The sequence below is a fragment of the Lissotriton vulgaris genome, chromosome 4_1 (assembly GCF_964263255.1).
Source record: "Lissotriton vulgaris chromosome 4_1, aLisVul1.2, whole genome shotgun sequence".
Taxonomy (NCBI): domain Eukaryota; kingdom Metazoa; phylum Chordata; class Amphibia; order Caudata; family Salamandridae; genus Lissotriton; species Lissotriton vulgaris.
Window position 1 is genome coordinate 1,035,110,871 of NC_141691.1, and position 24,804 is coordinate 1,035,135,674.

Below are 24,804 nucleotides of genomic sequence, written 5' to 3' on the forward strand. Positions count from 1 at the left end.
CATAAACATAGGCACAAGTTGTCTCTACGCTTGTGCCTGACATAGGTGTGGCGGTAAAACCAGGTATGAGTGACACAGACTAACAGCCTTCAGGTGCAAGTGCAAGTGCAATAACCAGTGCAAGCTCTCCCTTTTCCAGCTGAGAATACATTGATAATTTTGCCTAGTACTAGACGAGGTACTACTGCTGTCCCTTGAGCTGTTTCTACAACTGGGCCAGTTGGTGTGTCTGCCCTTGCGACTGCTGAGCCCACTGTATTTAATAGAGCGAGGGAGATTTATGTTGCAAACATAAAGACTGAATTTGGAAACATTTAAAAGGAATGATTGATTTAAAAAGAATAATGTTGTATGATATGGATTAAATTAGATACCTGATCAGAGAAGCAGTAAGTCATGCAAATGAACACATAATGAACTTGAAGATTTGATGAAGAATATGATGTTGATATAAGCAAGACAAAAGGATTACAGAGGAATTATAGAATAGATTTGAGTGAAGCAGAAATAGCAGTGATGGAGGTAGCACATTTGTGATCCCATGTTAAAGAATTGGTTGATCTTATTAAGGACTGAAGAGATTTAAAGAAATAAGCATAATTTACTTTAGGGGAAGAGCATGAAGTGAATTATGTGAATGTGCCTGAGAGTAGGGGTGAACTATGCCTTTTTGACAAATTTTCCACCATTGAGTGTGAAACCTGTCAAGGGAATTATAATAATAAATACATTTTTATTCCGTTAAAATTTAACCCTAAAAGCTTCGCAAGACTCATAAGCCATAAAAATATTCCATTAAAACATGCTTACATGAAAATAGCATATGAGGCATACAGTAAAACATCCAATAGTCATGGCGGGTTGTCTGAATCATTATATGCAACATTAATCATGAGACTAACCACGGCATAGACTAGAAACATTTTGATAATCACAAACCAGTTGTGTAAATCTCCAAAATCACTAGAAAACAATCAGTATTTCAAGCCTGGCAAATAAGATTCAACTGTAAACCCCCAGAACGACACAACAACCCTATTATTCCCAAGCCTCCAGCCATTTGGTTACAAAACTTAGGAAATTAGTAACACATACACAAGTATGGCTATCCCTGAGCATCATCAGGTGTAACATAAAAGGTCTAACTTACGTAAAATTTTGATTTTAAAAAGAGGTAGTAAAAAATGTTTACTTGTTAGAGAGAAATAGGGAGAAAACATAACGAAGTATTCAGGAGTTTGTGCTGACAAATTGTCACAAATGCAAGGGTTGCTTTAACTCTCTCCTGAGGCGAGCTGACCACGCCCCCCCGTCAACCTCCTTAAAAGATCGCGCTGATCACTAGCACTTGTTGCTTTAACTCTCTCCTGAGGCCGAAGCCGGGAGATTTTATGCCACACTTGTAATTGTATTCACTCTCTGTTTTTAAATACTTTGAACCACTCGCCTTCGCTACTAGCACTCTACCCCCCAGCCGATTGAACGCTGACGTGGACAGGGTTGCCATAGCAACGCCGCCCTTCGGCTACCGGCCACGCCCATCCGAGCTGACCACGCCCCCGCCAGCCTCCTTAAAATATCGCGCTGATCACTAGCGCTTGTTGCTTTAACTCTCTCCTGAGGCGGAAGCCGGGAGATTTTATGCCACACTTGTAATTGTATTCACTCTGTGTTTTTAAATACTTTGAACCACTCGCCTTCGCTACGAGCACTCTACCGCCCAGCCGATTGAACGCTGACGTGGACAGGGTTGCCATAGCAACGCCGCCCTTCGGCTACCGGCCACGCCCATCTGAGCTGACCACGCCCCCCCGCCACCCCCATCTCACCACTATTTACAATGTACCGGAACCGGAAGCGCAGCGGACGAGCGCAGCGGGCGTGACGATTGCGCGCCGAAGGCGCGCATAAGGCAAGCTCGTCTGCGCTCGTCCGCTCCAAGGACGGGCCTAGGGCCACCCTCCCTACACCACTACCTCCCTGGCCCACTCAAAACACGTCGCCACTAATCTACACCTCTGCCCAACTCCTAAGCATCAGACCTATAGCAGAGGCAGCCCACACTCTACCTCACTTCAGCTATGCTAATCCATGTATAGGGCCACTTAAATGTCCCACTTGCACTGAGAATACGCCTGCCCCTCCCATATCTTCCTCTCGTCAAGTGTTATCAGCACTCATAAATGTACGGTCCCTGCCGAAACACAAATTTGAAATTGCCGATTTCATAGACTCACAGAAACTAGATATATTATTTGTCACTGAGACATGGGGGGACGAGTCCTCCGGCCCTGATTTCAGAGACGCTACGCCCAGCAACTACTGCGTATGCAAGCTAGACAGACCAAAAAGGAAAGGTGGTGGAATAGCTATCATTTATAAAGACCATCTCAAAATAACTACAACAGAATTAAACTACTCCGAGTGCGAGGCACTTCTCTTTACTATAGGCCTCTCAGGCAGATCATCATTCAAAGGCATATTAATTTACCGCCCTCCAGGATCCAGACTCAAATTCCTCTCGTTTTTAGACAACATCATCGAGGCCTCAATAGGATCCCCACACTTCACCATCTTGGGTGACTTTAATTTTCACCAAGAAGCCATGGACGACCCCGATACCGCAACACTAATCAACGACCTAGAGGCAGCTGGTCTCTAAAAAAATTGTTAAACAGCCCACCCATAAAGCGGGACACACTTTGGACGGACTCTTCACTAACAACCCAAAGATCTCCATCACCAGGGTCATCCCTCTAGTTTGGACAGATCATGCTGCCTTATGATTTTCCATCCCAACCAACTCTAGCAACCCCCCTTCTACACCTCCTTCGCCTACTAACTATAGACATTGGAAAAACATCAACCTGGACCATCTCTCGCAGATGATGCGAGATAGCTCAATGCCAAATGAACAGGATCCCATAGCAGCCTCCGCTAACTACCTGAATAATCTAAAGGTAGCCTGTAACAAGCTAGCACCCATCAAAACCTCTCACCGGAGTAGAAAACTCCCTTCTGCTCCTTGGTTCACTGAACCACTCCGACTACAGAGACAATACTGCAGGAACCTAGAAAGGCAGTGGCGCCGCAATTTCAAATCCAGTGAAAAACTCACATACAAAAATGCTTTATCTAACTACAAAAAACTTATAAAAGCAGAGAAAACCACCTATTACACCAACCAAATCACTCAAGCCAAAAACTGTACAGGTAAACTATTTCAGGTGGTCAGTTACCTATCCAACCCCCTTGCACCTCGCCCAGAAGGATCACAGGCCCTTTCGGACGCTTTGGCCAAATTCTTTGAAGATAAAGTCAGAGCCATTTTCACCACTTTCTCCCCTGATCGGTCTCCCATTTCCACTCTGCAATCCACTGTCGATAATGCCCCAGCTTTTCTAGCCTTTGAAGCTACCCCGCACGAACTCATCCATCCCTTGATAGCTCGAACCAAATCAGGTTCACCTTTTGATCCTTGCCCTCCTGGCATTCTTAATCTCATCCCTGAAGCCATTGCCCCGTCACTATCCACCATCTGTAATGTAATGTTCACAACAGGCATTTACCCTTCTGTCTGGAAGGAAGCTATCATCAAACCTCTTCTAAAAAAGCCTACCCTAGACCCTCTCCTCCCTGCCAGCTACAGGCCCATCGCATGTCTCCCGTTCCCTGCTAAGATTTTTGAAAAAATCATGAACACCCAGTTGTCTACCTACATACATGACAATAACCTGCTGGACGACACCCAGTTTGGGTTCCGACAGGGCCACGGAACAGAGACTGCGCTCTTAAAAGCAGCGGACGAGATATGGTCCATTATTGACAACGGAGGCGCCGCGTTTCTGATACTTTTAGATCTCTCCGCAGCATTCGACACGGTCGATCATGCTACTTTGATCGACCGTGTCGCAGCCATAGGAATAAAAGACAAAGCTAAAGATCTTCTTGCTTCATTCTTGTCTAACCGCCTGCAAACAGTGAAAATAGGCAACTACATCTCCCAGACCTTCTCCTTGCCTTGTGGAGTTCCGCAGGGATCCTCGCTAAGCCCGACACTCTTCAACATATATGTGTCTGACTTGGCGAGGGTCATAAAATCCCATGGAATCTTCCTCACTACATACGCTGACGCCACCCAACTGGTGTTGTCCGTATACAACGACGGTACTTCTGTGGCAGCCAACTTCCAAAATGGAATGAAGGCAATAAGCTCCTGGATGTCATCCAATTGTCTTAAATTGAATTCTGATAAAACAGAAGTGATGACATTCGGGAGGCTGCAACCTACTTGGTCCCCGCAATGGTGGCCACCTCAGATGGGACAACCTCCTGAACCAGTAACCAAGGTACGAAATCTAGGTGTCATCTTCGATAACAAGATGTCCTTCCAGCAGCATGCTAATTCGGTGGTCTCCTCTTCCTTCCACATTTTAAAAAGGATCAAAAAGTTAATCCCTTACCTTCCTCCATCTGCAGGTAAAACCTTAGTTAGCACACTAGTCTTTTCCAAAACAGACTACTGCAATACCTTGCTACTAAACGCGCAACAAAAGGTCCTCAACAAATTGCAGATAGTGCAAAATGCAGCAGCCAGGACCCTGTTATCTATCCCTAAATTTGCATCCATCTCCCCTTACATCCAACAGTTACACTGGTTGCCGGTGAGGAGTCGGATCAAATTCAAGGCTCTATGCATAGCATATAAAGCGACCCACAACCAAGGCCCTCTATTCTTAAGACAAGCTTTTCGCCCCGCTCGAACACCCAAGAACATTACGTTCATCCACAGCTCACTTACTAAGAGTCCCTCGAACAAGAAGAGCTAACTGGGGTGACAAACGCTTTTCTGTCGCCACAGCCAAATTGGGGAACACGCTCCCCCTCCACATCAAATCTGCTCCGACTCTGCTCAATTTCAGGAAAAAACTAAAAACTTGGTTGTTCCCAGCCTAAAAACTCCCCTATCCACTTGAGAGTTCTGCAACTATAGCGCCGAGACACCCTAGGGTATTTGCGCGCTCTAAAAATCGCTCAAATAAATAAATAAATAAATAAGGGCACAAGGTACAAGTAGCAGAACAGACCTTCGGGAAACTAATACACTGAAAAAAAAGATTGAGCATATAACTAGTTAACAACTTTCGGTGATAGAAATTGGTTACACAAGTAAGATAACATTCAGTGAAAGGAACTGTTTTTATCATGCAATGGACTCAGGCAGGCAGTTTCAACAATAAATCATTTTCGCTAGAGGACTCAGCACAAATATTTAAAATACATTTTAGAAAATCATAGTCTGCCTAAAAAATTTATCGGGGTAAATGCTAAAAGTGGAAGGGAAGTTTCATAGTTTGGTCATACTTTAAATGATCCTTCGGTTTGATTTGGAAACATTATTTGACATTTTTGTTCTCAGTAATTTATGCAGAAAAAGACTGAAGTTGCTTTATTAACTAAAGAACTAAATAGAGTTCCACCTAAGAACGTCCCAGCTGAGGTGGCTTTCGAAAAATACAGAGTGGTGATAGAGCATTTGTAAAAGAAAGAGCAGAATCAGTCAAAATACAAGTGACAACCATTGCAGTTTATCCAAGAATTTCGCAATGCAGACTTTCAACAGAAGCAGAAATGGGAAAAAAGCCCATTACAGACAAAATGTTACAACAGTGTTTTCTACAGGAGATGCTTAGTAGTCATTGCAATTCTCGTGTGAGAGGCGTTAAAAAACTGAGTGCCAAGTTTAGGATTAGGCACTTGGGCACCTAGACTGCCACATGCCTCTGGCCTCCAGTTTCCTGCTTGTTCCAGCCTTATCCAGTGACCTCATGCTGCCCCGGTGTTTCTGCCCAGGCTTTCTTGCTCATCATTCTTGCCACTAACAGAGGCCCCGCACCCCCAGGACCTAGTTAATGCAGGCTGCAGCATGACAACAGCAGCAGACACACCAACGGTATGCCAAATGTAAGCCATTATGCACCAGTCCATGCCTAGACCATGCCCAGCACCATAACCCCTGGCCCACCCACCCCATAGATACACAATCATTGAGCTCTACACCCTCAACTCCGAATGCCACAACAAACATTGCTTTTGTGCCGACACATGCTTCATGGTTTTGGCCTTTCACCTGCACCCACTGCCACTTTACTTGCCACAGCACATACAAGAGCCCACTGACCATCGCCCTTCAAACACACCACAGACACCACCTGAAAAAAACCACAAACTTGCATGCACCCTTTTTTACACACGCTCACTATGCAAACACATTACCGAGATTTGGGACCTTATCTCCAACTTTATACCCGATGTCCTCCTCCTCACTAAGACCTGGCTCCACCCCACTTCCGGGTCTGACCAGGCCATCACAATACCCGAAAGATACAAGATCACCCACTGCTACCGCATCAACAAGTCTAGTGGAGGGATCGCTATCATACACAAGAATTCTATTCAATGCACCAGCACAAACGACAACATCACACTTCAGCTTCCTACTCCAAACCGACAGTAAAACTACCATCTGGGAGACCCTTACCTACAGCCCTCCAGGACCTCATCCGGCCTTCTGCAACTTAATTCCCAACTTAATTACCCCCCTTGCAATAGACTCCAATTACTACATTTTCCTCAGCGAACTCAACTTCCATCTTGACAAACACAATGACATAAAAGCTACCGACCTCCTCAACAGCATGAACAAAATTTGACTTACCTAACTTGTCCATAAACCACTCACACTGCAGGACACATGCTAGCCCCCATCTTTACTTCCAGTGACCGCATTAGGCACAATCACACCACGGAACTAACCTGGACTCATCACTCCGTTGTAGACTTCAACATCACCAACTGTGACCACAGCGTCGCTCCCATTGGCAATAACACCTCAGAAGTCCACCAAGCCGGCTGGTTGGTACACTGACCCATACATACTAGGCCCCATACAACTGCGGACCCGTCTACTTGGACCACTGCCTGAACTTCAATCTGCCCACCACACACCTCCATCTCCCTTTCTCTAACCCTTTACCCCAGCATCAGCTGTAGCAGATGGGGAGGTTGCTCCTTCTCTTACACTTTCATCTACAGACCTCCCCATCTCTTCCAGAGTTCCAAAAGTCCCTGAAGACCTGGCTAATCAACTGGGCATTGCCAGTACCTGGATACCCTAACAGGTGACAAGAAGCACTCTATAAATATGCTAATTGATTGATTAATGATTATGCAGGAACTTACAAAAGGTAATCAAATAGTAATTCCATGTTGTGCAGTGGTGCTTAATCTTGCTGTAATACTGTTTCAGATTTCTGTGTATGCAGAGTGATATTCAGTCAGTGACTTATGTCAAGCATTAGTTTCCATTCCTCTGCAGAAGAATAGTCAATATCATTTAGCATTCTGGTTCTAAAATACAGTCCTTGTATGGTGTGGATGTCCACAATAGTATACTGAAAATCCCTCAATTGTTAGTCAGATTCAAAAGAAAGATTTGGAAGGTTTATGGCTACCTTGTAACTCAGTCCTGGTTCAATAAATTGGTGAACTATTGGTGGTATCAAAGACAAAACAAAACTTAAAACTAGATCAGATTGCAACCCTGTATCATTTTGTTGCCAATGACCACAAGGTTTCCTCTAAAATGCTGCAGTATTGTAAGAGATTTGATTTATCTTGGTCAGCAGATTGATAAGGGGGCAAGGATGGTCTTAAAACAACAAATTTCTGCAATCCTGAAGATAAAGCCTCAAACCACCCAGGGGGAGGTTAGAATGGTTGTGGGAGTAGTTGGCTACTGTCACTATTAGAGTGCAAACTTTCCATGACTACAAAGTCTTTAATACTCACAGTGATATCATGGATCTGGTACCATTTGATGACGAATGCATGAGGACCTTCCATGAATGAAGAGAACAGTTAAGTCACAAACATATCTAATTATGGCAAGAAATTTGACCTTTTCTGCTAAAAGAAGAGTATGTGTGTTTTGTCCAGGTTAGCCCAAAAAACAAACATAGGAATAATGAGACCTGTTGATCACTTTTCTGCTACATTATATCCAGTAGCCGTAGCTCTTCCTGGTTGTCTGAAAGCAATTGCAGCTGTTTGCATTGCAATATATAAAAATTAAGAGATTGTTATGGAATACACACTCATTTAGTTCGGGCCTCATTCAGTTCAAATGTTGTTAACACACCAGAACTCATCATTTGAGCACATCAGCCTTACAAGCTATGTGCAAATCATACTGGAAGCTGAAACTATTTCAATTAAAAGGTGCAATACCTTAAACAATGCATCAATGCCACCAGTTTCACACAGCAGAGAAAGTGATGATGATGATGAACAGAACCCTGACCATGATTGTAATTGTAAATGTAATTGCATTTTTATAGCGCTTACTACCCCTGACGAGGCAAAGAAGTGCTTTTTTGGCGAGTAGCTCGCTACTCTGGAACCTGTTAAGGATTAGTGATGCATCTGTACAGTGAAATATGAGAGTAATTTGAGTGGTGGATACATGTCAGTTGTTTGGATTTAGAACTATAGTGGAGGGATAGTACAGGGAAAAAGGTTTTGCATTTATATAGAGCATGCTACCCCTTATGAGGTGAAGAAGCACTTTTTCGGTGAGTAGCATGCTACTCCAGAACCCATAAAGGACAAGTGGTGAATTAGTATAGTGAAATATGGCATTCATTAGAGAGGTGGACATGTTAGTCTGTTATTGGGATTGAAAAGGATAGTGGAGGGGTAGAAGAGGGAAGGATTTGGACTTTGTTTTTTATTTTGGAGCTCAAAGCAGCAGGAGGAGGCTTGGGATGAGTAAAAGGGAGGTGAATGGGGAAAAGTCAGAGGGAAGGGTTTAGAGAGGCTTGTTTTGGGAGATTGGAACAGTAAAAGAGGTAGGAGATGATGCAAGGAGGGGTAGAGGAGGAATGAGTCTAGAAAGTATTATTTTGGGGATCATATATTGGTATGGGGGTTGGGATGAATAAGAGAGTGAAGGTAGAGGATATATTGATAGAGGTATAGGGTGTGAAATAGGGTAGTGCATTGGAAAGAGTAGTGGAGAGAGGTTTGAGATGAACCAGAGAGTTGAGGTAGAGGATATATTGAGAGCGGTATAGGGTGAGAAATAGGGTAGTGTATTGGATATGCTGAATTAGAAGAAAAGTAATACATATATAGATCCATAAGTACATGGAAGGTATATAGATGCATAAAGGAAAGTAGTATATGTAGATGAAAGATACATTAAATAGATCCAGCTTTCAAGTGTTGTTGTACTTTAAATTCATTTAATGTATTTATTTTTTGTAATCTACTAGTGAAGCAATTCTATATAAATAGTTATGATAAAAGATGTACTTATTTATGCAGTCACTTATATACATGTTAAAAACATAAAATAAAGTAACTATCTGTTCTGTGTACATTCAATAATCAGAACTAGTGAATATCTATATTCATTTTTAAACATAATTATTCTTCATGTTTATACAAAGTAATAGACATATATAGGGGCATTTCTATAGTACAAATAAATGTACATGTACAGAGGAATAGGCTGCATATTTCTGCTTGTGTATGGTCGTTATGTGGGGCAGAGGCAATTCTTGAGTAGTGAAGATAAAGTTGTTCTCCGTGGCTCCTGTGTGGGGAGGTGAAGAGGTCCATAGTTTGGCTGCTTGACCAGAGAAGGATGTGCCAACTATGTTTTTTTCTCTTGTACGTTGGGATTTTGAGGAAAGGTGACACACTAGAGCGGTGGTTTCTTGTTGAATGTGTTTGGTGATTTTATTCCTGATAAAGAGCAGTCCTGTTCCCTGTTTGCTTTGTGGGTGATACAAAACACCTTGAATGTGATCTTCTAGCTATTGGCTAACCATAGCAGGGCTTTCAAGGCAGGGGAGTTGTGGTTTTTCGGTATTCTCTGTAAGAGTAGTTTGGCAGCCGAATTCTAAATCAATTGTAGCCTTTTCATGGTCTTTAAAGGTGATCCCTGGTAGAGGCTTTTGGCATTAATAGAGTTTGAACAGAAAAAGGTAGATGGTAGCCTGGACCTTGTGTGGAATTCCCAGATGAGGAAAGTTTAGTCGCAGAGTTTTTATACTAACAAAGCTTGATCTTGCTAGTTTGTCTACTTCGCCATTCATTGATAGCTTGGTGTCCATGGTCATTCTGAGGTTTCTTACTTCCTTTGATATTTTAGGTGGTGTTCCTAGATCATCAGACCACACGGCGAGCGGGTCATAATGTTTCCAATCACCACATGTGAGTATTTTCATTTTGGAAGCATTCAATTTGAGATGGCTCCATGTCATGCATTGATCCACAGCTCTGAGACAAATGAAAACTGGTGTGTTTCCAGGTAAACAGTCATAATATAGATTCCAAAATATAGAATGGACATAATATTGAAGTAAAAATATAGAATGGACAAAATATCGAATGGACACAATATAGTGGTTAAAAAAATCGAATTTAAGGTAAGTAATATTGATTTTCAAAATATAGAAGTCAAAATATCCAAGTATACAATATAGGCATTAAATATATCGATTTTTTAATAATATCAATTTTTTTAAAGTGTTTTGTATGTTAGTATATGTGTGAAAATTGTATATTAATTTTTGTAATGTATGTTTAATGTATTTTAAGTAATGAATTGTATGTTATTTAATTTTTGCGTAATTTAATTCTGTAGCAGGTTGTGGGTTTATATGGGAATAGGGTGGGAAGTAATTTAATTATATTAAATTAAATATTAGTTTTTAGCAATTATTAATTTTTAATTAAATTTAGCTTTTTAGTTCTGTAGCGGGTTGTGGGTTTATAGGGGAATAGGGTGGGAAGTAATTTAATTGTAATTAATTAAATATTTTTATTTATATTGGTATTCATTTTGAATTTATTGTTATTTTTTAATTGATAATGAATTTTTATTAATTGCCAATTAATTTGTATTAATTGATTAATAGTTAATTATGTTAATTTTCTAAATTGATTTTCTGTAGCGGGTTGTGGGTTTATAGGGGAATAGGGTGGGAAGTAATTTAATTGTAATTAAGTAAATAATTTTTTTCATTCATTGGCATTGATTTTAAATTTATTGTTAATTCATTTTTAATTGGTAATTAATTTCTATTAATTGGCAATTTATTTTTATTAATTGGTAATTATTTTGTATTAATTAAATATTTGAAAATTATGATCATTGTATTAATGTATTTTCTGTAGTGGGATGTGGGTTTGTAGGGGAATAGGGTGGGAAGTAATGTAATTGTAATTAATTACATGTTAAAAATACTTTTTGTGTATTGATAATTAATTTACTGTTAATTTTTAATTGGTATTAATTTGTATTATTAATTAGTTTTTGTTATTCAAAATTAATTAGTTGTTAAATAATTCTGAATAGGTTATTAATTTTTAATAACTAATATGTAGTTGAATTTCTAATTAAATATTACATAATATTAAATTGGTTATTAATTTCAATTAATGTTTTATTGGGATTGATATTTAATTTATTTTTAATAATATATTAAATCATTAATTTCCCTACTGTTAAACTCACTGGAGTGGGAATAGTAATTTTCACCCTCCCGCTATCCAACGCTTTCCCTACTGTTGCACTCTCTGGAGTGGGAATAGTATTTTTTACCCCTACGCTATCCAACGCTTTCCCTACTGTTGCACTCTCTGGAGTGGGAATAGTAATTTTTACCCCTACGCTATCTAAAGCTTTCCCTACTGTTGCACTATCTGGAGTGGGAATAGTAATTTTCACACTCCCGCTATCCAACGCTTTCCCTACTGCTGCACTCTCTGGAGTGGGAATAGTAATTTTTACCCTCCCGCTACCCAACGCTTTCCCTACTGTTGCACTCTCTGGAGTGGGAATAGTAATTTTTACCCTTATGCTATCCAACGCTTTCCCTACTGTTGCACTCACTGGAGGGGGAATAGTATTTTTTACCCCTACGCTATCCAACGCTTTCCCTACTGTTGCACTCTCTGGAGTGGGAATATTAATTTTTACCCCTACGCTATCCAACGCATTCCCTACTGTTGCACTTTCTGGAGTGGGAATATTTTTTTTTACCCCTACGCTATCCAACGCTTTCCCTACTGTTGCACTCACTGGAGTGGGAATAGTATTTTTTACCCTCCCGCTATCCAACGCTTTCCCTACTGTTGCACTCTCTGGAGTGGGAATAGTAATTTTTTCCCTTACGCTATCCAACGCTTTCCCTACTGTTGCACTCACTGGAGTGGGAATAGTATTTTTTACCCCTACACTATCCAACGCTTTCCCTACTGTTGCACTCACTGGAGTGGGAATAGTATTTTTTACCACTACGCTATCCAACGCTTTCCCTACTGTTGCACTCACTGGAGTGGTAATATTAAATGTTACCCTCCTGCTATCCTACGGTAAAATATTGTACATTTTTTATTAATAACTTAAATTAATTATATCTTAATTTTAAGGTTATTTGAGTATTTATAAGTATGTTTTAGTTAATTATATTTATTATTTCATTAATTTTAAACTACTTTTAAGACATATACAAAAATTCGATATTTTGACTGACTATATTTTTTACAGACTATATTTTGGATTCGATATTTTTGTTCCTACCTGTTTGTAGATAGGAATTCGATATTTTGGCATTCTATATTTTGGTGACTATATTTTGGTAAGTCTATATTTTGTCAATCTATATTATGTCAGTGATCCGTGTTTCCAATGTCTTTGGGGCATTCCAGTTGAAGGAGTATTTGTGTGTCATCTGCATAGTTATAACACTTGTGGTGAAATTGATTGATCAGTGCTAGTAAAGACTTCAAGTAGGTGTTGAAAAGCATGGGCGAGATAATAGAGCCTTGAGGGACCCCTGCTTATGTGAATTGCTGTTTCAATGAGAATTGGAGGGTATGGATGACATTAGTTCTGTTGCAAAGGTTGGATGTGATCCAGTCTGGAGTAGTCCCCTCAATGCCGACTTCATAGAGACTTTGTATCACAGTGTCATGGTCAATCGTGTTAAAGGCAACCAAGAGGTTCAAGTGAAGTAGCGCAGCAACCCTGTTGTTGTCAGCTGTGTTCTTCAGGTCATCCCAAATACAAGGAGAGCACATTCTGTGCATCATTCTGGAGGGAATCCCGTTTTGAAGTCTGAAAGTATCGCATTATCTTCAATTAATTGTGACTTCTGGGTGAATGCAGCTCTATTTATCAGTTTGCCCAGGAAAGGTCCATTTGAAAGCGGTCTATAGTTGTCAAGTTTTGTGGGTCAAAGTTTGTTTTCTTCAGGAATAGGCATATGAACGGCTTTTTAAGTAATTCTGGAAATATTCCTGTAATAAGGAAATATTGATGATTCTTCTTACTGGAGAGGCAGCAGAGGTTGTTAGAGGAATGGTTTGAAGGTTTGCGGTGGACACAAGTCAGAAGGGCTACCAGCACGCTAGCTTGCTTTGATCTGGTCCATAAATTCATTGTGTGAAATGTGTTGGACAGAACGGAGAGGCTGGGTTAGAGTATTCTCGGATCGTTGTTTTGGAAAAGGGTCAGTGCTAGTGCTTTGTCTTTATTTTAAATATGAGCTCAACGTGTCTGCTCTGGCTGTGTAATGATTTGCCAGTCTGTGAAATCTTGAGCTCATTCTAGGCAATTTGGATTATGAAATGTATTGAGAAATGTATACAATTCTTTATTTGCACATTTAGCATTTTGAATTCTGTCTGAATAGTATCTTTTCTTAGCTTTTTGTGATAACAGACTTGTATAATCTTTTCATTTTATGTGGGCGAACTTTGTCTCAATTGGTGTCTGTTTTGAGGCAGGCACGTTGCAGTTTTCTAATTTGATGTTTTATTTCTGTATTTCTCCAAGGTGCTTGTTTTCTTTTGTTCTGTTGTACTGAGAAAGCTTGGCATTAGAGTTTGTTCATTTGTGTAGTCTGTAAGGTGAGTGTATGTTTATTGTTTGTGATGGAAAGTATTATGAGGTGTAGCGCTTTTGAGATTTTGTTGTTCTGGTGTGCGTGTTATGTTTTGTTTGTGAGGAGCAGTGAAACAAGGTGCTGATGTATTTGTTTTTTAGATGTATTTGTTTGTACAGTATTGTTTGTGAGTGGAAGTTGTAAGGTAAAGGGGTTGGTGGTGTGTTTATGAGTGGAGTGTTTTGTTGTGTATAAGAGGGGATGAGGTAGATTTGAGAGTTTTTGTCTTAGATTTGATTGCTACAAGAGGTAATATGTGTGGTGTAGTGGAGTGTAAGTGTTGTGTTGTTGTGTTATTGTGGTAGAAGGAAGGGGAGAGTGTTAGTCAAAGGAATAATGGAAGGCTGAGTTTAGGTTTGCTAGTGACAAAATGGGGTCTGTTAGGAGTAATTAGAGCAGGGAGTGTGTGTCTGTATGGAATATAGGTAGGTATGGTGTGGATGTGGGTTGTTTTAGTGATGATTGGATTGGTTAGTTGTATAGAATAAAGTTGTATAATGTTTTTAGATTATGGTAGAAATGTGTGGCAGCTGGGATAGAGGGGAGTACAGGTGTTGTTTGTAGAATTTGTGGTGGGTGGTGAAACATTACATTTTGTCTTGGTTTAGTTTGTAATAAATGAGTAGCGTACCTGTGCTGTGTGTGTGCTGCTCTGGTTGTGGATAGGGTAGGGTGAGTGCTGGTATATATAACAATTGGGCCGCCTTTCTGGCCCCAGTCCTGATCTGTCTCAAACAGGCTCAAACAGGTAATTGCCCTATCTGTCCTTGGCCTCAACATCCATGCTGAGACAACCTGAGGTCTGGCCTTCAAATGCATTAGTAATCAGGTGACCCTTCAGCCAATGGGAACCCTAGCCCTAACCTCAACCCATCAGAATACTAGCCCTAAGTCATAGTTCCAATAGGACAGCAGCCTCTTAAAATCAATCACAGCCCTAGTCCCAGCATCCAATTAGGTGCAAAACCCTAGGCTCTAAGGCCAAAGGAAAACCTAATCCCAGCCCTAGTCCCAAGACTAGTCCTAGCAGCCAATCATGCAAGAGACCCTAACCCCTACATCCAAAAGTAAGCTGAGCCCCAGGAACCATTCCAAAACTCAAAACCTATCCACCAATCTGATCACTAGCCCTAAGCCCTTCATCAATAGATTCACTGGCCTAGGAACCAATCAGTACCCTCAAATATCCAACCAATGAGAACGCAAACCCTAATCAAGTAGAAATACCAGAGGCAACCATCAATCAGTGCACACGTGTAGAATCCAATAGCAGCCTATATAAGGTCACAGCGACCTCAGGTAATGTTTGCTGACGAGGGGGCTGGAGTCTGCTCCTCAATCCAGATACTCTTAAGAGACAGACAGGCTAAATCCACACTTTGGAGTTCTGTAGGTAAGGGCATAACAAAATGTGGCCTCTAACAATACTAGTTGTACTAAACTTTACTCAGTCTCCTAACCAAAATAAAAGGGTGTACAATCCTGAATAACACAGCTTAAACAGCTAACAGCAGATTACTACTGACTCAGGAGCACCCTCTGTTCAGTTTCTGATGCATAATATCTCTGTTGCTAGGGGGGGGGGGTAATCTGGTTTTACTCACTTGCTAAGACAAAATGGGAGCTGGGGGTGGATTGCTTAACACACAGGTCTGAGCACAAGTCAATGGAGAAACTACAAGGGAAAATCAGGTAGTCACGGGCAGTGTGAAAAAAACAACAGGGTTTGAACTGCAGAGCCCACAATACCTGCCTGTGAGAAGTTGGCCTGATATATGATGTTTCCAATTCTGGAACCACCTTGTATCAGTCCAAACAATCCCTAATGGTGTCTGGTTGTAAGTCAACCTTATAGACAAGCTATCCTAATGGTAGCATGGACTAAGCAGCCTTAAAGGCTTAACTGAAGAGGTTGTGTTAAGTGAGCTGTTTTACCAATCACAATCCTGTAATATCAAATAAAAGGACACCACACAAATATATATTATAAAAATATATGTATTTATTACTAGAATAATCCTCTGTACTCTTTATGAGTGCAGAGGTATAAGTGTTTAAACAAAAGCACAGTTAAACATATGAAAGTTGCACAATTATGGATGAGGCCCAGGGGCCAAGCAAACCATATATTAAGAAAGTGGTATAAGAGATACCAATCGAACAGTGGTTAGGCCTAGGGCCTAGGGAATCGCTGGGAGCAGTCGGGACTAGCAATGCTGAAGTCGAGAAAAGCCCGGGGAATTCGGGTGCAGCGCTTAAAGCACACGCATGCACCAATGCAAAGTCAATGGTGCGTAAAAGTTATAAAGTTACAGTTTCAGAAAACTTCCGCTCAACCTAGAAGGACGAAACTTAAGACACATACACTAGAGGTGTGTACCAGTGTGTGAACACCGGTGTTGCTGAGTTACCTCACCCACAGGAAGCGGGTGCACAGGTGCGAAGTAGTGTTGGGTTTGTCACGCAGGTTGCTGGTGCTTGGAGCTGAAGATGCTGCAGGCGTCGAGACGAGAAGTGTCCGGTGTGATCCAAGGGTGTATCAAAGTTAAAGATGATCTGAAAGCGGAGGGGACAGAGTCTGGGTCGCTCAGCAGTGACCAGGTGGAACCAGGACGGAACCAGGCAATGTCGGGCGCTTTCAGGTTGCTGACGAGTCGCTTCTCTCCGCTGCCACGTGGACTCTGGGGCACCGAGGATGTCCAGGAGTGGATCACGAGCTGTCCCACGCAGGCTCTCGCTGTTGGCGGTGTCGGCTTCCAGATTGTAGCAAACAACCCTTGGCAAGGGCAACCCACGCAGGATTCGAAGATGGCGTTACACTCGGACCAGGAGGGTCAGAGTAAGCGCTCCTTTTCAGGGGAGCAAGTGTACGTCTGGAGCAACCAGATTCACAAGTGAGTTTTCAAGGTTCGTCGGCACAGGGGCCACAAGCCAACAGGCAAGTGACCGGGCCAACACATTGAGCCAAAAGATGCAGAAGGGCCCCACGCAGCACTCGGTGAGTGTAGAGGAGTGAGCTTCGGTGCAAGAAAGGCTCAGGGCTGGGGCTTCTCAGACCCCAAAGCACAGCTTCAAGGGTCACTCGTGGGCTGCACGGTCAGCGTCTCGTGGTCTTTCCAAGATGGCAGGCCCCATGCTTCAGGTCGCCTCCACGGGTCTCAGCTCTGCAGGGACTGTGGATCGGGCTGTTAGAAGGCAGGCACGCTTGGTCTTATTGAACTCTGTTGCTCGAGTTCCATCGGGAACTGCAACAAAGCAAACGTCAAGGTGCTGGATGGTGCCTGTTTGCACAGGGTGGTCACTCCTTGACCACAAGGGAGATTCTTCAGTCTTCTACGTCAAGTAGGATGTCGAAGGGTCCAGAGCTTTGTTTCATAAGTTTCAGTCAGGATAATCTGAGTGCTTTGGCACTGCTCCCATTCTTATACCAATATAGGGGGCTGAATTACCTGCTAGGTCCCTCCTATGGGTGGGACCCAGGAAGGGGGTGGTTACACTCCTTTCCCTTTGTCCAGGGTCACGCTGGGACTGGGGCTGGTGTGCCCCAGAACCGGTTTGACCGGATTATGCAAGGGGAAGCCTTGTGCGGCCCATGCACTGTCTGGTTTCTTTCAAACCTCCCTGCTACACTCCACTATCTCCTGTCTGGGGTGGTGTGACACCTCCCTGTGACAGGAAAGCCTTTGTCCAGGCCTCCTCGGCTGAGTTTCGGTCAGCAGCAGGAGGTCAGACTGGGGCGCTGACCAGCGCACTACGCGAGTTCGCGCGCGGAAAGCTGATTGGCTCTCGGGTGTCTTTCAACATTCCAAACAGTCCGGAGCGGCCGCCATCTTGTGTCTCAGTAGGATCGAGACACAAGAGGTGGCAAAAACAAAGGGGGAAATGACTTAAGGGGGCAGGGTAGACCCCCCCTGACCCCCTAGGTTTGATGTGGGGGCTATTAAAGGGCCCCGCTGGACATTTTTTTTTTCTTTCGATTTGCACGGGGGAGCGCCCGGTACGCCCACCGGGGAGCGAACCGGGGAGCGTACCATGGGGAAAAAAAGAATGACAGAGTTTTTAAATAATGTAGCCTTTTTTTTATAAATTGGAGGTAGTTCTAAAAAGAACTGTTTTTTTTCTTCTATTTGTTGTTTTATATTTAAAAACATTTTTTTTGAACATTTTGTACTTTTTGGGGCTTTGATGAACTATTTTATATTTTTTTTTTATTTTTATGGGGAGAAACAAAAAACAGGGAATTGTAAATGGCTCAACTGGAGCAAAAAAAAAATCAGGAAAAAATTATTGGTTTTTGGGGCAATTGTGGTTGTCACCAGCACGGTTGATGAGCTTTATGCTTTGCTCACCATAGGTGATGGTCTTACCACAAAATATACAAGAGATCTTGTATTCCCCAAACTGTGGTTGTATGTTTGGGACCATCTCCCTTGTCTCTGGTCCCGATCGAGTGGGTTGCTTTCGTTTGGAGGTGCTGGGTGAAGATTGGGGAGGGTTGCTGGCCAGTTCTCTCACCTCTGCCGCAGCATAGTTGTTAGGATGCTTGCGCTGCATGTGCCGAATCATGGTGTTATTGCCAAATGAGTATTACTTATTAGGGTTCCCCCTTGAAAGTTCAATGCCACAGATTTGGCAAGTCACCTTTGGCGCATTCACTCTCTTCTTGCCCTCTGGGATGGAAAAAAACTCCCATACAATGTGCTGATTTGGCCTGTAAGGGGTATTGTCTTCTGGTAGGAATGTCCTACTCCCCTCCTCCTCCTCCTCCTCTTCTTCATCTCCACCACTGTTGTGTTGTGGTGGTCCTCTTGGTGGTGGTGGTGGCGGTGCAGATGCTCCAGCTGCTGCTGCTACTGTAGCCATTTTAAAGTACAAAATATTAGTCACAGATCTCCAAACAGGTCTTCCTCAGTCAAAGGACAAAGTCAAGTCAAGTCAAGTCAAGTCAAGTCAAGTGATTTATATAGTGCGCTACATACCCAGAGGGTCTCAAGGCGCTTGAGGAAGGGTGGGGAATTACTTGTCGAATATCCAGGTTTTAAGTTGCTTTCTGAATGTAAGGTGGTTCTGAGTGAGGCGAAGGTGAGTGGGAAGTGAGTTCCAGGTTTTAGCTGCCAGGTAGGAGAAGGATCTGCCTCCCATGGTGGTTTTGTTGATGCGAGGTACAGTTGCAAGGGCTTGGTTGGAGGATCATAGGTGGCGGGAGGGGGTGTAGAAGGAAAGTCGTGAGTTGAGGCATTCGGGTCCAAGTTCGTAGAGTGCTTTGTGTGCCTGGGTTAGGAGGCGGAAAGTAATCCTCTTGTTAACGGGGAGCCAGTGGAGGTTTTTCAGGTGTCCAGAGATGTGGTCTTTACGCGGGATGTCTAGTATGAGTCTGGCTGAGGCATTTTGGATGCGTTGGAGTTTTTTCTGGAGTTTTGCGGTGGTACCGGCGTATAGGGTGTTACCGTAGTCCAGGCGGCTCGTGACCAGTGCGTGGGTGACCGTTTTTCTAGTTTCGGTGGGGATCCAGCGAAATGTTTTTTTTAGCATACGAAGAATATTGAAGCAAGAAGATGAGACGGCGTTGACTTGTTTGTTCATAGAGAGTGAGGAGTCCAGGATGACACCTAAGTTCTGTGCGTGGTCCGTCGGGATGGGTGCTTTTCCAAGGGACTCTGGCCACCAAGAGTCATCCCAGGCGGAGGGGGAGGAACCTAGGATAAGGACTTCAGTTTTGTCAGAGTTCAGTTTTAGACGGCTGTACTTCATCCACTCGGCTACTTCTTTCATTCCTTCATGTAGGTTGGTTTTGGCGGTGTTAGGGTCTTTGGTGAGTGATAGTATCAGTTGAGTGTCATCACCGTAGGAGATGATGTTGAGGTTGTGTTGGCGTGCGATAGCCGCGAGGGGGCTCATGTATACATTGAAGAGGGTGGGGCTGAGTGAAGATCCTTGTGGCACGCCGCAGATGACTTCGGTAGCTTCTGATTTGAATGGAGGAAGGCGGACTCTCTGAGTTCTTCCGGCAAGGAACGAGGTGATCCATTCCAGTGCTTTTCCTTGGATTCCGATGTTTCTGAGGCGTTGTATTAAGGTGCTATGACAAACTGTGTCAAAGGCTGCGGAGAGGTCGAGGAGGATGAGGGCGACTGTGTCTCCGTTGTCTAGCAGAGTTCGGATGTCGTCTGTTGCTGCGATGAGTGCGGTCTCAGTGCTGTGTTTGGCTCGGAAGCCGGACTGAGAGGAGTCGAGGGATTTGTTGGTTTCGAGGAAGGCGGCAAGCTGGTTGTTGACAGCTTTCTCGATGACTTTGGCCGGGAATGGAAGGAGCGAGATGGGGCGGTAGTTTTTGAGTTCGGTGGGGTCAGCTGTGGGTTTCTTCAGAAGGGCGCTGAGTTCGGCATGTTTCCAACTTTCCGGGAAGATGGCGGAGTTGAGGGAGCAGTTGATGACGTCTCGGAGATGTGGTGCTATGATGGAATCTGCTTTGTTGAAGATGTGGTGAGGGCATGGGTCTGTGGGGGATCCTGAGTGGATAGAGTTCATCAGGCGGATGGTGTCCTCAGTGGAGATTGGGTTCCAGTCGTTGAGGATGTTCAAGGGGGTTGGGGGTTCTGCAGAGGGTAGGGTGGGTTGGTCTTCGGGTCGGTTGTCGAAGCTGTTGTGGATGTCTGCGATCTTGTTGTGGAAGAATGAGGCTAGGGAGTCGCAGAGGGCTTGAGAGGGGGTGATGTCGTTGGAGTTGGCTGAGGGGTTGGTAAATTCCTTGACGATGTTGAATAATTCCTTGCTGTTGTGGGCGTTGCTATCTAGTCGGTCCTTGAAAGCGGCTTTCTTGGCATTCCGGATCAGTTGGTGGTGTATACGGATGGCGTTTTTGAAGGCGTCCTTGGTGCTGGTGTTTGGGTCTTTTTTCCAGGCCTTCTCATTGGAGCGACAGAGTTTCTTGGATTTCTTAAGATCATCGTTGAACCAGGAGGCCTTCTTGCTGCCTAGTTTGATTTGACGTTTTTTCAACGGTGCTAGGATGTCGGCGCTGTTGGATAGCCATTGGGTGAGGTTAATGGCTGCTTGGTCGGGGTTTGAGGAGTGGGCGGGGGGATTTTGAAGAAGCGATGAGGAGATCTGGTCGATGGTGATTTTGTTCCAGTTTCTTCGCAGAGTGGGTTGAGGATGGTTGTTGGAAGTGGCCTTGTTGTAGGTAAAGTGAACGCAGCTGTGATCCGTCCAAAGGAGAGCTGTGGTGTGGCTGAAGGAGATATGTTTGCTGGAGGTGAAGATAGGGTCGACTGTGTGACCTGCGATGTGGGTGGGGGTAGTGACAAGTTGTTTGAGTCTGAGGTTGGCGAGGTTGTCCAGAAGGGTGGTGGTGTTGCGGTCGTTGTTCTTTTCAAGGTGAAAGTTGAGGTCTCCCAATAGAATGTAATCCTCAGAGGGGAGGGCGTGTGGGGTGATGAAGTCCGTGATGTCCTCACTGAATTGTGCACGGGGTCCTGGTGGCCTGTAGAAGAGGGTGCCTCTGAGTGTGGTCTTGGGGTCGATGTGGATCTGGGAGTAAAGGTGTTCAGTGTTGGCGAGATTGACGTCTAAGCTGGTTGAGATGCGGATGGATTTCTTATGGACGATAGCGATGCCTCCTCCTGTTTGGTCGGTACGGTCCTTACGGATGATCTTATAGCCTTCCGGGATGGCAATGGTGATGTCTGGGGCTGATGTGGCGTTCATCCATGTTTCTGTTAGGAAGGCGGCGTCTGGAGAGATGGTGTCTAGTAGATTCCAGAGGTCGATGGCGTGCCTGTGGACTGAGCGGGTGTTGAGCAGGATGCATTGTAGGTGGTTGGGGTCAGATAACTGTTTTGTGTTCGTGGATGAGGAGTTGTTCTTAGTGCCGTCGAACTTGCAGGAGTAGCAAGAGAAGGGTCCATGGATGTGTCCGGGAGCGGCTTGGACGCAGTTGGGGGGACGGCCGGGGTTTAGGGATAGGAGGGTGGAGGCGTCGTATGAGATGCGGGTGGGGTGGGGGGTACAAGGGCCAGGGGGTCTGGCGCTGGGCGCGGTCCAGGCGCGGACGGGCGTAGACGGGCTTACCTTTGGCGCACCTTCGGCGCGCATAGGGCGCGACCGCTGCGTGTGGTCGCTGCGCGAGTATTCAACTGTCATATGCGGATAGTGGAGGGGAGGGGCGAGGGAGGGTCAGCTGGGAGGCGGGGCGGGCTGTGGGGGGCGGGCTCTGAGGCACCAGCAACAACAACAACAATGGCGGCAGCGCCAGAAACACGAGACTGTAGGTAGGCTGGGGCACACACACTGGGTGGACTGCTAAATCTCGCTGCAGCTGTGATTGCGCGAAATAGAGCGCTGCAATTAGATTAGAATTACCCCCGAAGCGCTTGCAAATGTCCGCGAAAAGATCTAATGGCGCTTGCAATCCAGCGTGGTTAAAATGCGGAGATGGGCGCTTGCAATCCAGCGTGGTTAAAATGCGGAGATGGGCACTTGCAATCCAGCGTGGTTAAAATGCGGAGATGGGCGCTAGCAATCCAGCGTGGTTAAAATGCGGAGATGGGCACTAGCAATCCAGCGTGGTTAAAATGCGGAGATGGGCGCTTGCAATACAGCGTGGTTAGAGTGAGGGTGAGGTACTGGCGCTTGCAATACAGCTCGAGTACAGAGATAATATGGCGCAGTCAACGATACCAGACAGGCAAGCAGGAGCTGGGGTGAAAGCAGGAGCTAGGTTGAAGGGAGCGGCCGTTTCTGAAGGAAAAAAGGAGGGGGCTTTAATCAATTGGAAAAAAAAACTGTCCTGAACCAATGAAAAGTGTTATTTTCAGGTCACATGACCCAGGCTTTCATCATTTGGAAACCAAAACTGTTCTGCACCAATGAAAAGTGTTATTTTCAGGTCACATGACTCGACGCGCTTACGCTACGCGCCCCCGGGCGTGTCGCGTAAGCGCGTTGAACGCTTACGATGCGCGATCGCATTCGCTCGAGTGCTTCGGGGTGCGCTTACGCCGTGCGTATCACGCGGACGCAGCTACGCGATACGTCACGATGATGTTTTTGTTCAAGGCAATAGCGCTAATGGGACGCTCACCGGTGCGCGCCCCGGGGCACGCACCGGGAGCGCTCCAGGGCTTAAAAAAAAAAAATAGTATTATATAAATATACAATATAGGATTCATTATAAAAAATATTACATTTCATAGGTTTGAGGCCCTATATATAGTTAGGAATTAGCATTTAAAAAACCTATGAAATTCACTGAAAAAACCATAGGTTTCATACCAATTATAGTTAGGAATTAGCATTTAAAAAACCTATGAAATTCACTGAAAAAACCATAGGTTTCACACCAGTTATAGTTAGCTGGAAATTTTACTGACATAAAACCATTAAAATGCCCACGTTATAGTTAGTTGGACTCACTATAACTTGCGCGCCTGCAATGCACTGCTGATGACGTAACATATTACATCACTCATGACATGGTCAGTGACATCACTCATGACATCACTGATGACACCATCCTTGTGACAGACTGACAGACTTCCTTTCAGTGTAATGTAACCCTTGAAAAACATATTCAAAAATAGAAAATAACAAAATGGAGATACTCATACCAGTTACAACAACCAATTCACTAATTTCACCATCTATATATACATCCACTCATTCAGCAACAGTTCTATATAGTCACTCATACATATACTCACTCATCATATGTAGTGATACACATATACATCCTGTTACACACCGACAGTCATGCAAAATTTACTCACACACATACTCACACATGCAAATAAACTATTGAACATCCATTTATTTTCACGTACAACTATACACACGCTAGCACATTACTTCTAAGGAAATTTACACATATGTACTCTCTTAAACAATCACTTATAGAAACACATACTTATTTAAACAGGAACTCTTTCAATCTCTCACTCTCACATATACTCACTTATATACATCAATACTCACATATACTAGGTTAAAACATATGTAGTTACTCATAAAGACACTAGTGAGGCAGGCATTCACTCACTAACACACACATATACACACTCATCCACCCATACAGTCCTGCACATATGCTGTCTTCAAAACACATACAAACAGTGAGTCAGTCACCAACCCATGCAGCCACTTATACACAAAGTGAAACACTGATACATCTATTTAAATATTTAAAAATTACTCGCTAATATATGTATTCACTAAGATACACTTAATAAGCCAGTTAACCAATCAATTTTTTTTTTAAAAACATCCATTTAGACACTTATTTAAAAATGTATTCTTCCATCGACCTTTACAAATACATTTGTAAAACATATTTATTTTACAGAAAGACACACATTCACTGGATGGTGTCATCAGTGATGTCATGAGTGATGTCACTGCCCATGTCATGAGTGATGTAATATGTGACTTCATCAGCAGTGCATTCCAACTATTTATAACGTGGGAATTTCAATGATTTTATGTCAGTAAAATTTCCAGTTAACTATAACTGGTGTGAAACCTATGTTTTTTTCAGTGAAATTAATAGGTTTTTTAAATGCTAATTCCTAACTATAACTGGTGTGAAACCTATGTTTTTTTCAGTGAATATATATATATATATATATATATATATATATTCACTGAAAAAACCATAGGTTATAGACCATATATAGTTAGGAATTAGCATTTACAAAACCTTAATTTACTCGCACAAAACCATAGAAATTCGCATATATAGTTAGTTGCAATAACTATATATTTCGCACCCGCAATCCACTGCTGATGA